This window comes from Gossypium raimondii, chromosome 2, assembly GCF_025698545.1.
Source record: "Gossypium raimondii isolate GPD5lz chromosome 2, ASM2569854v1, whole genome shotgun sequence".
NCBI lineage: Eukaryota > Viridiplantae > Streptophyta > Magnoliopsida > Malvales > Malvaceae > Gossypium > Gossypium raimondii.
In genome coordinates, this window is record NC_068566.1 from 31,207,253 (window position 1) to 31,219,581 (window position 12,329).

The 12,329-nt window shown below is 31.8% G+C and overlaps 1 non-coding gene across 1 annotated transcript; it reads left to right on the plus strand.

Moving 5' to 3' along the window:
- Positions 1 to 1,622: 1,622 nt before the first annotated feature.
- Positions 1,623 to 1,729, plus strand: LOC128039437 (small nucleolar RNA R71). Its single transcript, XR_008193940.1, has one exon. It is a non-coding gene; the product is annotated as a small nucleolar RNA R71 (small nucleolar RNA).
- Positions 1,730 to 12,329: the final 10,600 nt, after the last annotated feature.

Consider the following 12,329-nt stretch of genomic DNA (forward strand, 5'->3'; position numbering starts at 1 on the left):
CTGAACACGCATGGTAAGCTCACCCTTCTGCATATCAATTACAGTCCTTCTGATGGCTAAGAAAGGCCTTCCTAGGGTGATTGGCACTTCCTAATCTTCTTCAAATTCTAGGAAAAAAAAGTCAGTATGAAAAATAAAATTATCTACAAATACCAGTACACCCTTAATTTTTCCTTCCGGATGTGCTAAGCATTGATCTGTCAAATGAAGCGTAACCATTATAGGTCTAATATCACCAAAGCCCAGTTTTCTGAATATAGACGTAGGCATCAAGTTGATGCTTTCTCCTAGATCACACAATGCTTTACCATAATAGGATTCCCTAATATTACAGGGTATGGTGAAACATCCTCAATTTTTCATCTTTGGGGTAGCTTGTTCTACAGGAATGCACTGCACCCCTTTATTAATGTTACCGTCTCAAATTCTCCAAGTCTTCTTTTTCTGGAAAAGATGTCCTTCATAAATTTCACATAGTTCAACATTTTTTTCAAGAGTTTCCACCAATGAAATATTGATATGAAGTTGCTTGAGTATGTCTAAAAACTTCTTGAATTGGAATTCCTGCTTTTGTTTCTAAAGTCTTTGAAGGTAGGGTGGTGGAATATTCTTAACTTGTGATGGAGAATTCTTCTGTGGCATTTTCTCAGCATTTGACATAGGTGTTAGTTTAATAGGATCGACTATTTTAGGGTTTACCTCATCAGAGTTCCTACAGTCTAGTTTCTGTGAAGTTGGAATTTCAACCTTCGGTTGAACCTATTCTTTTTATTGAGCGTCAATGGGCTCATCTTTGTTCTTGAAAACATTGGGCTTTAGTGTTCTTCCACTTCACAGAGTGGCTGCTTTGCAATGCTTCTTGCTCAGATTTCTTGGGTTCTTTATGTCACTAGGAGAAATGCCTTGTGTCTATTTTGTAGTTCATTGGTTACCTGATCCATTTGATTCTCTAAGTTCTTTAATGTTGTTGATTCTATTTGAATAATTGTGTATTTATTTTCCATGTACGCTTTCAACAAGTTCTTCAAACTAGTACAGGATTCAAATTAGGATGGTTTTTGAACTTGTTGATTAAATCCTAGTGCCTGACTTGGCCTTGATTGCATGTAAGTGTTTCTAGGACTCGCTCATTGGTTACTCCATGAGAAATTTAAATGGTTTTTCCAAGAAGGGTTGTAGAAGTTCGACTGTGATCTTGGCCCACTTCCATTTTGATTTGTATTTCCTATATAATAGATGGACTCTGGGTTTGATGGGAAATTGTTGAACATGTGTCCATCTCTATAGTACACATAATAGATGTTTTCAAATTGGCTAGGCTGTTTTCCTGTCATATTATTATTGAACCTAATAGTAGTAAAATTCTTAAGCATTGAGGACATAGATGATACCTGAGCTGCAAGTGATGTAAGCGCACCAACTTCATGTACTACCACAACCCTACATCCTATGGCTGCCTGGTTGGTTGGCCACTAGTAGTTATTATTATCTATTCATTCAAAAATTTCATAAGCCTTATTATAAGACTTAGAAAGAAGTGTTTCATTCGTAAAAGCATCTACCACCATCCTCGTTTGTGCGTTGAGACCATTGTAGAATGTTTTTAGCTAGATGCAACGCAAAATCCCGTAATAAGAGTATTTTCATAATAATTCTTCGAATCTTTCCCATGCCTCATACAAGGATTCGTCATCCATTTGTTGGAAGGTAGTGATCTCATTTCGCAACTTAGGATTCTTTCTAGGTGGAAAGTATTTCATTTGGGAAGGGAGTTTTGTCAATTGTTGCCATTTAGAAATTGAACCCGGTGGTGTTGAATTTAGTTAGGCTCTTACTCTGTCCCTCAGTGAGTTTGGGAACAAATTCAACCTTAATGCATCTTCAATAACTTCGGCTAGCTTGAAGGAGTCACTCACCTTCATAAACAATCAAAGGTGAATATGGGGATCCTTAATAGGCATCCCACTAAATTGGCCCACTGTTTGAAGCATCTCAAACATAACATGCTTCAACTCGAACTGTGTTGCCTTAATTTAGGGTCTAACACTACCCGAATTATGTTCATAGAAAAGTGGCACAACATACTGTCTTAATGTTTGGTCCCTATCATCAGCAACAAGGATCAAATTTTGAGCATTTGCAGCTCTATTTCCTTGATCTTGATTCTGATTCTCAAGATTCATTTCTTTAGTCTATCTTTGAGCTGCTTGTCTTCTCTTTTGTCTAAATGTTCTTTTGATTTCAGGATCTATTGGAGAAAGTTAATGATATGGCCAATGCTCATAAACACCTTAAATAAAACAAAAAATTAACAAAATTAAAATTCAACAGAAAATTTAAACCAACTTTCAAAAATAATAATTTCACAAATAATGTCTTTAAACACAGTTCCTCACAATGGCACCAAAAACTTGGAATCGTTGACAAGTAGTAAAGTGATAAGTACAGATTATTTTCTCCACAGGGACTGTATAAGTAATTATTTGTGAAAAATAATATAGCTTATAATGTGATGCAAACAAATAAGAGTGGATTAACTAACTAATTTAATTAACTACAAATTACCTAAGTAAGTAAAACAAAGAAAACACAAAATATGCAAGTTGTAAGAGTTATCACAATAGCATGCTTGTGTTAGAATAATTTCTTTCCTAGCTTAGATTTATTTAAACAATGTTAAAAGAGGTTACAGAGATTCCATGGCAAGTCCATCCTTTACTAACCTTCATTTAATGGGTAAATATGTTAAATTTATTTAATTACTAAGTCTACCTAGAATATTTCTTTGCCTAATAAACTTAATATTTCATAAACAAAACATTTATGTAAGGCAATAATAATTTTGGTAATATTACAGATTTAATCCTTAATTGGCTAAACATACACCACACAAGTATTTTGTCAATTAATTAAAACCTTGTTTAGATTCATTAATTAATTCAGGTCATTTCTTTACATTCATAATGCATAAGAAATATAGTCATAATTTTACTATCGAAAGCACAAAACACTTTTAACATAATTAAATAAACTAAACTATAGAAATCAAATCATTCTAACACCAATAGAATTAAGCAATCAATATCTTATTGAAAAAAACACTTAGTTGCAATCATGTTCATTAAAAATTGAGCAAAAACAAAAAATGTACAAGAAAGAAGAAACTTTAAGCCGGTTTTGACCTAGCACAGCTCGCTTGTTCCTTCCTTGGCTCTTCGTTTCTTCTCAAAATAACCTCACTAAAAAGCTTTCAATGTAGCCGAATTGGGGTTTCTTTCAAACCTTGCAAACACACTTTTGAGAGGGGAAAAGTAGAGAATGGAAAAGGAGAGAAAAGAGAGACAAATGGGAGAGGAAATGAAAAGAGAAAGAAGAATGAATTAAGTGATGAATGAATAGAAATGTGATGCCCTATTGATACTAGTGAGGGACGGCTAAAAATAGAATTTTGGACCCTTGATTTTCTCTCCCCATGTGGTCGACCCTTGAATGAAGGAAGACGAGTTGATGGCTTGCTAATTTTAGCTTGGAGCATGAGAGAAAATGCTAGAAAAAGAGGAGGGGTTTGAATGGTTATGTGAAGGAGTCTTGGGGTTAAGTTTTAATTATTTAAAATTAGATTTTGATGGCTGATTTGGGCTGTAACATGAACGTTTGGGTCCTCTCTCCTTAATGGATAATTTCAGGCTCTTTTCTCCTTAGTAGATTGCAATTTCCCTTCCAAATTTCTGATCTGGGTCAAATATATCCATGACTCGTTAATCCTTCATTTGGGGCTTCCAAGGCTGATTATTAATCATTTCTCCTCTACATGGCTTATTCTTGTTGGATCGTTGGTACGCCTTGTGGCGCAGCAAAAAATTGATTCTGGCGATCGTCAACCAAGGATTTATGTACGAGGAACGAATTGAGTTGAAACAAGGGTCGAAAATATACCTTTCAAAAACTAAAAGGTGATCAATGACGTTGTTGATAGGATCCATTTCAGAGATTTTGATTCCAAGCGGCAAAATAATGTCTTGGCCTCTATGTAATCCACATAATGAAAGAACAAATAGCAAAATTCTATTGAACTTTTCAGAGAGAATTTTCAAGAACGGTTGCTAGACTTTTTTCTTGTTTTCTTGCTAACCCTAACACTCTAAAGGATTTGTTTCCTTTTATTTCATCTGATATCATATATTAGCAAATAAAATGGGATTATTCCCTTATTATTAGAGAAATAAATGGAAAGTCGGAAAAAGATTATATTCTTTTCAAAAGACTATTACTTTTCATGTCCTTTTATATTTTGACCGAATTATTTTAACTATTTATATTAATAATTTTAGTAAAATATATATAATTAATATTTTGTATGAACCAAATTCATTTATTAATTTTATCTATGTTCTCTATTTGTTTACGACAAGTTTGTACATATAATGTGTTTAATATTTAACTATCAAATTAAATTAATTCAACAATTAATTTAATCTATGTGACAACAAATGTATTTGGATTTTGTTCGCTTCAACTATAGGGTGTAACCCTATAGGCTATTGTAATGTTCATAGAAATACTAGAACGTTTCTAACATTATAAGTAATAAGTGTCATCTAGTAATGCATCATTGCTACCCAAGTTATAAGAAGTCATGATTCAACAGAATCTTTCTGTGATAATCTTTTCATGTATTATATATTTTTATCCTTAATATCTATATTGGACACAAGTCATGGAATAGTAACACTTTTATAGTTCAATCTCAAATTTCTTGATTTTTCTGAGTAGACTACAATAAATAAATAAGTGTGATATCTCATATCAACTTATTCGAGTATGGCCATGCATTTCTAGTCTCACTCCATCAGGAGGCCTAAGATATTGCTCCTATTATGTAGGAAGGATAAATCTTATCTTGATCAACCATATTCTACTACATGGATTGTGGTACAACCATAACCCACTATATTAGTCTTTATAGTACAACCTGTCACAGTATACGTTTAACTATATCAAAATATATGACTCACGATGTTGAGACAATCATAATCTCAAGTTTGAGGATCATATACATAGTTATCCGAAACGAAGGAAATGTGCAAGTTTACACAATCGTATCAAGTAATAAAGTGACAAGTAAATGTCGAGTTATCATACCCATAGGGACTGTGAAAGAAAAATATTAATAAAATGTAAATCAAACACTTTAGTGATGGGAAAAATATGTTGTTCTGAAGAAGTGATTTAAAAACTAAAAATTAACTAACTAATAAAAAATAAAAAGTAAAAATTCCAATGCACGATTTCAAAAAATGATTTTAATCAATATGACATAATTGTCTCGGATCAATTACATTCATTATCTTAGAATTACAATAACAACCCATTTTAATAAAATCGAATAGTAGTTTTGGGACCATAAATCGATAGGTAAAGTGTTATTTTATTATTACTTTTAATGTCAATGGGATGTTAGTAAGGTCGTAATAAAATTTCGTTAAGAAATTTTAACGTTTACATGCTTAATTATGTGAAAAGGACTAAAAGCGTAAAAGGTGCAAAAGTGGATTTCTATTATATAAATGTATCAATTAGCTATAAAATTTAAATGTGAGTGGAATTAGATGGTAATTAGACCATTTATGTGGTTAGTGGACATACATGGCATGGCTTTATTGAAATTATTAAAGTTTTTAAAAGTTATTTTGGTAAGTTGGTAAATAAAGATTAAATTAATTTAGAAAAATTCATTCATCTTCTCCAAATGTTCTCTTCACCGAGTATTGAAGGATAGAAAGCCATTTTAGGGTTTTTTCATTTGGCTATAAAAATTTCTAGCATGTAAATGTAATTTTGTCTCGCTTTTAATGATTTTTATGTTTTCGGGATTGTTGTAACTTAATCTAGCTAACCCAAGGATTAATTTGCAAAACTGTTAAAGATTTAGGATTTTACCATGAATTTTGTTGCATGATTTTTTATATTTGATGAAAGATTATGAGTCGTTGTTGATAAATGAACAAGTTTTGTAAAATGATTTTTGATGAAAATGTTATTTGGGGACTTATTTGTAAAAATGATAAAATTTTAAGTTAAATTCATGAAATGATGATTTGTATGAGTTGGTAGATGTCCCTAGTGAATTCGTCTAGCATGAAACAAGGATGAAATTACTTAGATTTCAATTTACAAGCTTAGGAACTAAATTATAAAAAAGTTAAAATGTTAAAGAAAAATTGTAATTTTGCAAAATATGAAATATGGGCAGACTTGAATAATAAAACTATTAAATGAATTGAGTTTATCTATTTAGATCAAGATAAACCTTGAATGGATTTAGATCGGGGAAAACGAAAGCCTTGGATTGATCGACTACGTTTTTACGCTTTGTTTGTTGAGGTAAGTTCGTATGATTAAATAACATTTTAATGTTATATTGATCTATATGTTCATGTATTATTTTCCATGTATCTAAATGATGTTTATCCAATGATGTCACGACGATTATCGAACCCTATTTGAACCTTAGCAATTTGTAGGATACAAATGACATGTCATTAGGGTTTTCATGTTTCGGGTACTGGTCTTGAATGTCCTATCAATGGCTGAGGTCCTGCATTTGTTGTGGATACTCCACATCCCGTCTGAGCAACATTGTGTAGCTTACCTTCTGACCCATAGCTTGTGTAAGCATGCTCATTTCACAGCTCGTGTGAGCAATGATGTAAAGGAAAAGGAAATGTTACAGTTATATGTTTAGCACACTTTGTGTGAGCTTTCTCGCATATCCGATGTTGTTCTGAATGGTTCAACGGGAATGAAAAGGAAAGGAATGATAAGTGTTCAAAGGAACTATGTAATGAATCTATTAAAAGGATTGAAATGGAAATGTTCAATGAAAGTATATCTATGTTCATGAAATGGATGAATTCAAGAGTATTATGTTTATGTCTACCTAGCTTACGTTATGATAATTCAAGTGAATTATGTGTTAATGCACTAACATGTGTTGTTGATGGTGCTTAGGCTTGTGCCAAAATTATGGTTGGATTATATCATGCTTAATTTTAACGTTATGCTTGAGATGGTAAGTTATGTTCATGTTTTAGAAACTTACTAAGCATTATATGCTTATGTAGTTTTCTTTCCTATATTTTATAGATAATTGGAAGCTCGACCAGTTTGGAAGTTTTTCAGAGATCTATCACACTATCTAGCGATTACGTCGGTAGTTTTTGATGTTTTGGCCAATGTTATTATGGCATGTATAGGTGGACTTGTGTTTGAATGTTAGTTGATAAATTTGGCATGTATATGTTGTTTTGGATTGATGCACTATTGGTACTTTTGTTGCCTTGTTGATATGTGTTAATATGGCTAAGTTTTGATGCATGTTTTAATGACCAATATGGTATGTGAGGGAATAGTTTCAAAATGGTCAAGATAGGCTATGCTTTGGAAAGGTATTGAACTAGATGTGTATGAATGAAATAGGGTCAAATATGAATATGTTTAGGTATGTTGTATGTTTGCTTTTGAGGTGCGTTGTATGGCATATTGGTTGTATGGATTTGGTCTTTTAAATTGGTCATTTCATGCATGTTTTGGTCAGGTTTTGAAGCTTTGAAGTTATGCACAAAATTCTTGTAGGTACATGTTTGCGATGGTGATGAAAATGGCTTGAATTTGGCCAATTTCATGTCCACACGGCCTGAGACACAGGTGTGTGACTCAACCATGTGTGACACATGGCCATACGGCACAGTCGTGTGTCCCCTGTAGGTTTTAAGGTTTGCATGTCAGGAAATTACACGGCCTAGCACATGGCCTGGCACACGGGTGTGTGGCTTGGTCTTGTGACCCAACTTCAAAAGTTATACGGACACGGACATGGGCTGAAACACAGTCGTGTGTCCCTATTTCGATTGTTACACTGCCTGAGAACGGGCATGTGTCTCAGCCGTGTGACCCCTGTAGTTCAATTGTTCCAAGTTTTTCTTAAATATTCTAAATGTTTCCAATTTAGTCCCGAAATTTTTCTGAAGTGTTTTTAAGGCCTTGAAGGTTCGGTTAAGGGACTACATGTATGTAAATGAATGGATTATGCTAAGTTTATATTAATGTTTGGAAATGTATGTTTTTATGTTACGTTTATTTGGTAATATTTCGTAACCCTATTTCGACGACAAATACAGGCTATGGGTGTTACAATTACTAAACCCATGTTCATGTTCTTACGAATATTTTCATGACATCTTGGTAATTTGTTAACTGCTGCACATACATACTTATTAAATTAATCAATCTCTTGAACATTTCTTAATGTCAATTCAAGCAATTAATCAATCTTCATAAGCACATATAAGATTAAGTGAGGTAACAATATATTTCTCAATTGAAACAATTTAATCACAATAATCTTGCAAGTTATGCAAGGCTAATGTACCATTTAATACCGTCGCTAATTTAACCTTCAACTACCTTAGAAGTTTAAACATGCACCAATTACGTATTGTATCAATTAATTACAATTTCAAAAGTTTAACAATTAATTCATTCGTTACCTTACATTTAAAATGCAAGTATAACATAGGCATGGTTTTATTTAATTGAATAACTTACCAAGTCCTATAACAACACAAACATGATTTTAATAATTTCAGTGGACAGAGTGCAATTAATCCAACATGAATTAAATTTAAGTCATTTTAATTATAACAAGAACAACAACACAACAATTATTCATATTCATAATCACAACATAAAAAATAAAATTAAAGAGAAGGGAACTAGAAAGCAAATCCAGTATTTCTCTGAAACCAGACTAGTACGCTTCTCTTCTTCTCAGCTCATTCTGTTTAACCAAGGCCTCTATGAATAGTTGAATGCTGGTATTCCAAGGTGGAAGAAGGATTTTTTTTTCAAGAGGGAAATTGACAAGGGAAGTGGGAAAACAAAGAAGGGGCTGGAAGACAGAAAAGTGAGTAAAAGATAGAGATGTGTGGGAAATGAATGGTATGTTGAATGAGAAGGGAATAAGGGTATTTTTAGGTGTGAATGGCTGCTAAAAATAGAAAATAAATTTCAGTCATTCTCTCCCCCTTGGTTGGCCACACATTAAACAAAGTTTGAATGTTTCAAACTTTTCTATATTTAGTTTGAGGAAAAAAGTGAAAGGCACAAAAAGTGGAGAGGTTTGAATAGAATTTAGGGAAACCTTAAGGGTTTTTTTTGCAATCATAAAAATTAAAAAAAATAAGCTGATTGGATCAGCTATAGGTACGGTTTCGGGCCACCAATTTTCTTAGTGGATCAATCTTCTTTACTTAGCATACTAGGTCTCTTTCTCCTTCCGGCTTTATATTAATTTTGAACCCAATTAAATTTGGATAAAAATTAAATATAAAGTACATAAAATAATCATCATTTGGACTGTCCTTGGCTGGAAAAATATTCAACCTTACTCTTGGTGCACTCGATGCAAAAATTACTCTAACGGTTCGAGTCTTTCGAGGTGTCTGCCAAGTCAATTTTCACCTTTTGTACAAAAATATTAAAAATAAACCAAATTATTGATAAATTATTATAAACATAATTAAAATTCAATATGTTAATAATTTAATTGTGATTTAATTATTTTATAATTAAAGTATGAATTTAGACAAAACTTACTACGAAACTGCATAAATTGGAGCTCAAAAGATGCTGAAAATTCTATAAATTTTTGTGTTTACACACCCCAAACTTAATTAATTTCACATCCCAAGTAATGCACAAATTGAAAAGAGGAAGTGGTGGAAATCACCATTGAAGAATGTCTTTAGAATACATTCCCTCCATAGTTATGAGTTTAGTGTAATTATGCTCAAGAACAAGAGTTTTGCAATTATGCAACTCAAGTATACATATTGTTCGAATTATTCTCAATTGTTATCATGCTAGCAAGAATAGACCAAATTTTTTTATTAATAAAGATATGATAATTCTTACCACTTAATTTTTATTCTCTTCTTAAAGACTAAACTGCAATCACTAAGTTTAACTTATGTCTTCATGTGTTGAACTTAGCAATTTCTTTCCACTAATGTAGGTAGCACAACAATATGAATCAAAAGGTATTTTAAATAGGTTGTAACGTGGCTGAGCTAGGGGTAGGTAAAAGATAGATAACTTTAAGCTAAAAAACCTAGACTCAGTTTGTTTCAGACCTTTAGAATAAGTGCCTTCAATACACCAACTCATTTTGCTTTCACGTGCTTTTGTTTTACATCTATTTTTGAGTAGATATTCTCTTCTTTTTACACGAACATTTTACTGTGTGTACTACAATCATTTATTTATTTATTTTTTGAGCATTTCATACTTCTTTTTAATTCCCCCAAACTTATTTTTAGAGAATATTTCTAGATAGACTAAGTCTAGTGTTTGAAACAATTTAAAGATAATTATGAGAGAACTGATTGCTAAATATTGCAAAGGTTAAAATAAAATTAGGTCATATAGTCTCAAAGTTGGGTTTCAAGGGATAAATATTCATTCAGGTTGGCTTGAAAGGCTAAAACGATCCGAACAAAATTTTGCATAAGTCATTTTCAAAATTCCATGCTTCCTAGGATTTTGCCTCAAGAAATTACTAAGTCAATTCTAGAGACTTAAACTTTCATGGATGTATAACTCTCCTAAAGGATTAAAAATTTTATGGTATGATTTGCAAACTTTATTAAGAGTGAGATTATATCATAGTTCAACTAACATAGAAATTTTTGAGATAATAGAACTTTATTTATACTAGAAGTTTGCATAATTAACAAAAATTCAAATTTTTGTACAAAATATAACTTAATCATAATTATAAGAATAATGTATCTTGAAAAAAATTTTCAATTTTTGGTCCCCCTACTTAATATGAACAATGTCCCCATTGTTAAAAACAATAGAGAGAATGAAAATATATAAGTGAATAGATACTGTACACCAGGTAAGACCTTAGGAAATGGAGGTGAGGCAAGTTTGACTACTTAAATACCAAGTTTTTCCAAAGCAAATCCAATCCTAGACATGTACATGTACATATCTATTGTCACACTTCTTACTTTGTAATTTTTCTATTTTATTGATGATTTTCACCTCTTTTTTTATTATGTGATAAATAAAATCCTAAAAGAACCTAATCCTAAAAACTTTAAATATCCTAAGAAAGAAAATAAAATAAAGTAAAGATTCTCCCTTTTATTTATTTGTAGATCCCTCAGACTCCGACTTATCTTTTTCTCCATCGTCCTTGTTTTTGCATGAATTGCTTCATTCCCTCTTTGATATTGGACTTCATGGTTCAAATATAAAATCTAGAAACTTAGTCACAAAAATAAACAAGTCATGGAATATTTTCGTAAAAGCAGTTTTAATTGAGTCATCCTATATTTTTGAATATCTCGATTAAATTTGTTGCTGCCACTGCATATGTTGCATTAGGTCCTTCAAATTTGGTAGCTCATCCCCAGGATTTGGGCGAGGCGAATGAGTTCTAAAGTTTGAGGTTGCCATGTCAAGTTCGATCATTGTTTCCATTGCTTCTACCTTCTTAAGGATTTCAACTGACTGCTTTGGTTCGATCTCTATGGGATCTTCTTCTTCTCTTTTGGGATCGTCGCTCAATTCAACTCATTGTTGTAGAATAGAATCTCCGGATACTTGGTAGAGGTCCCAATCTGTGATTGTGTCTTGACTATAACCTATTGTAAACTGAAAAATATATAGGATTTTTCCTATATAATTCGTTACCTTTTTACTTAAATTTGTTGCTAAAACCAAGTAATTGTTTAATAAATTAATGAAATATGAAAATATGAAATTAGGACATAAAATTATTCAAATGTGATTTTATACTTTATTATATAGTTTTCATGCATAAAATGACTTATTTTATATTAAATTGAGCAAATTATATTTTTAAGCTATAAAGTGGGCCATGCATGATCAAATTAAATAATAAAATATAAATTTATATTTAATAATTCATTTATAATATTTCATTAATAAATTGGGTTTTAATTACTTAAGTAAATTGATTAATTAAAATGGTTAAATTATATTATTTGGTCCTCTAAACTATCTACTATTTTTGTACAAGTCTGAGAGTTTTCTTCTAATTGCAAAACCGTCCAAATGGAGGACCAACTCAACCCAATTTTCGGCTGCACATGGATGTCATAAACCATTTTTTGGTTTAATTATACAAAGCCCTTGAAGAGTTAAGAAATCGGAGATTTTCCCGAAGATTTGCTGATGACTAAGTCTTAGTACTGAGTTGTTGTGGCACTCAAATTGACCAAAAATCATGGAAA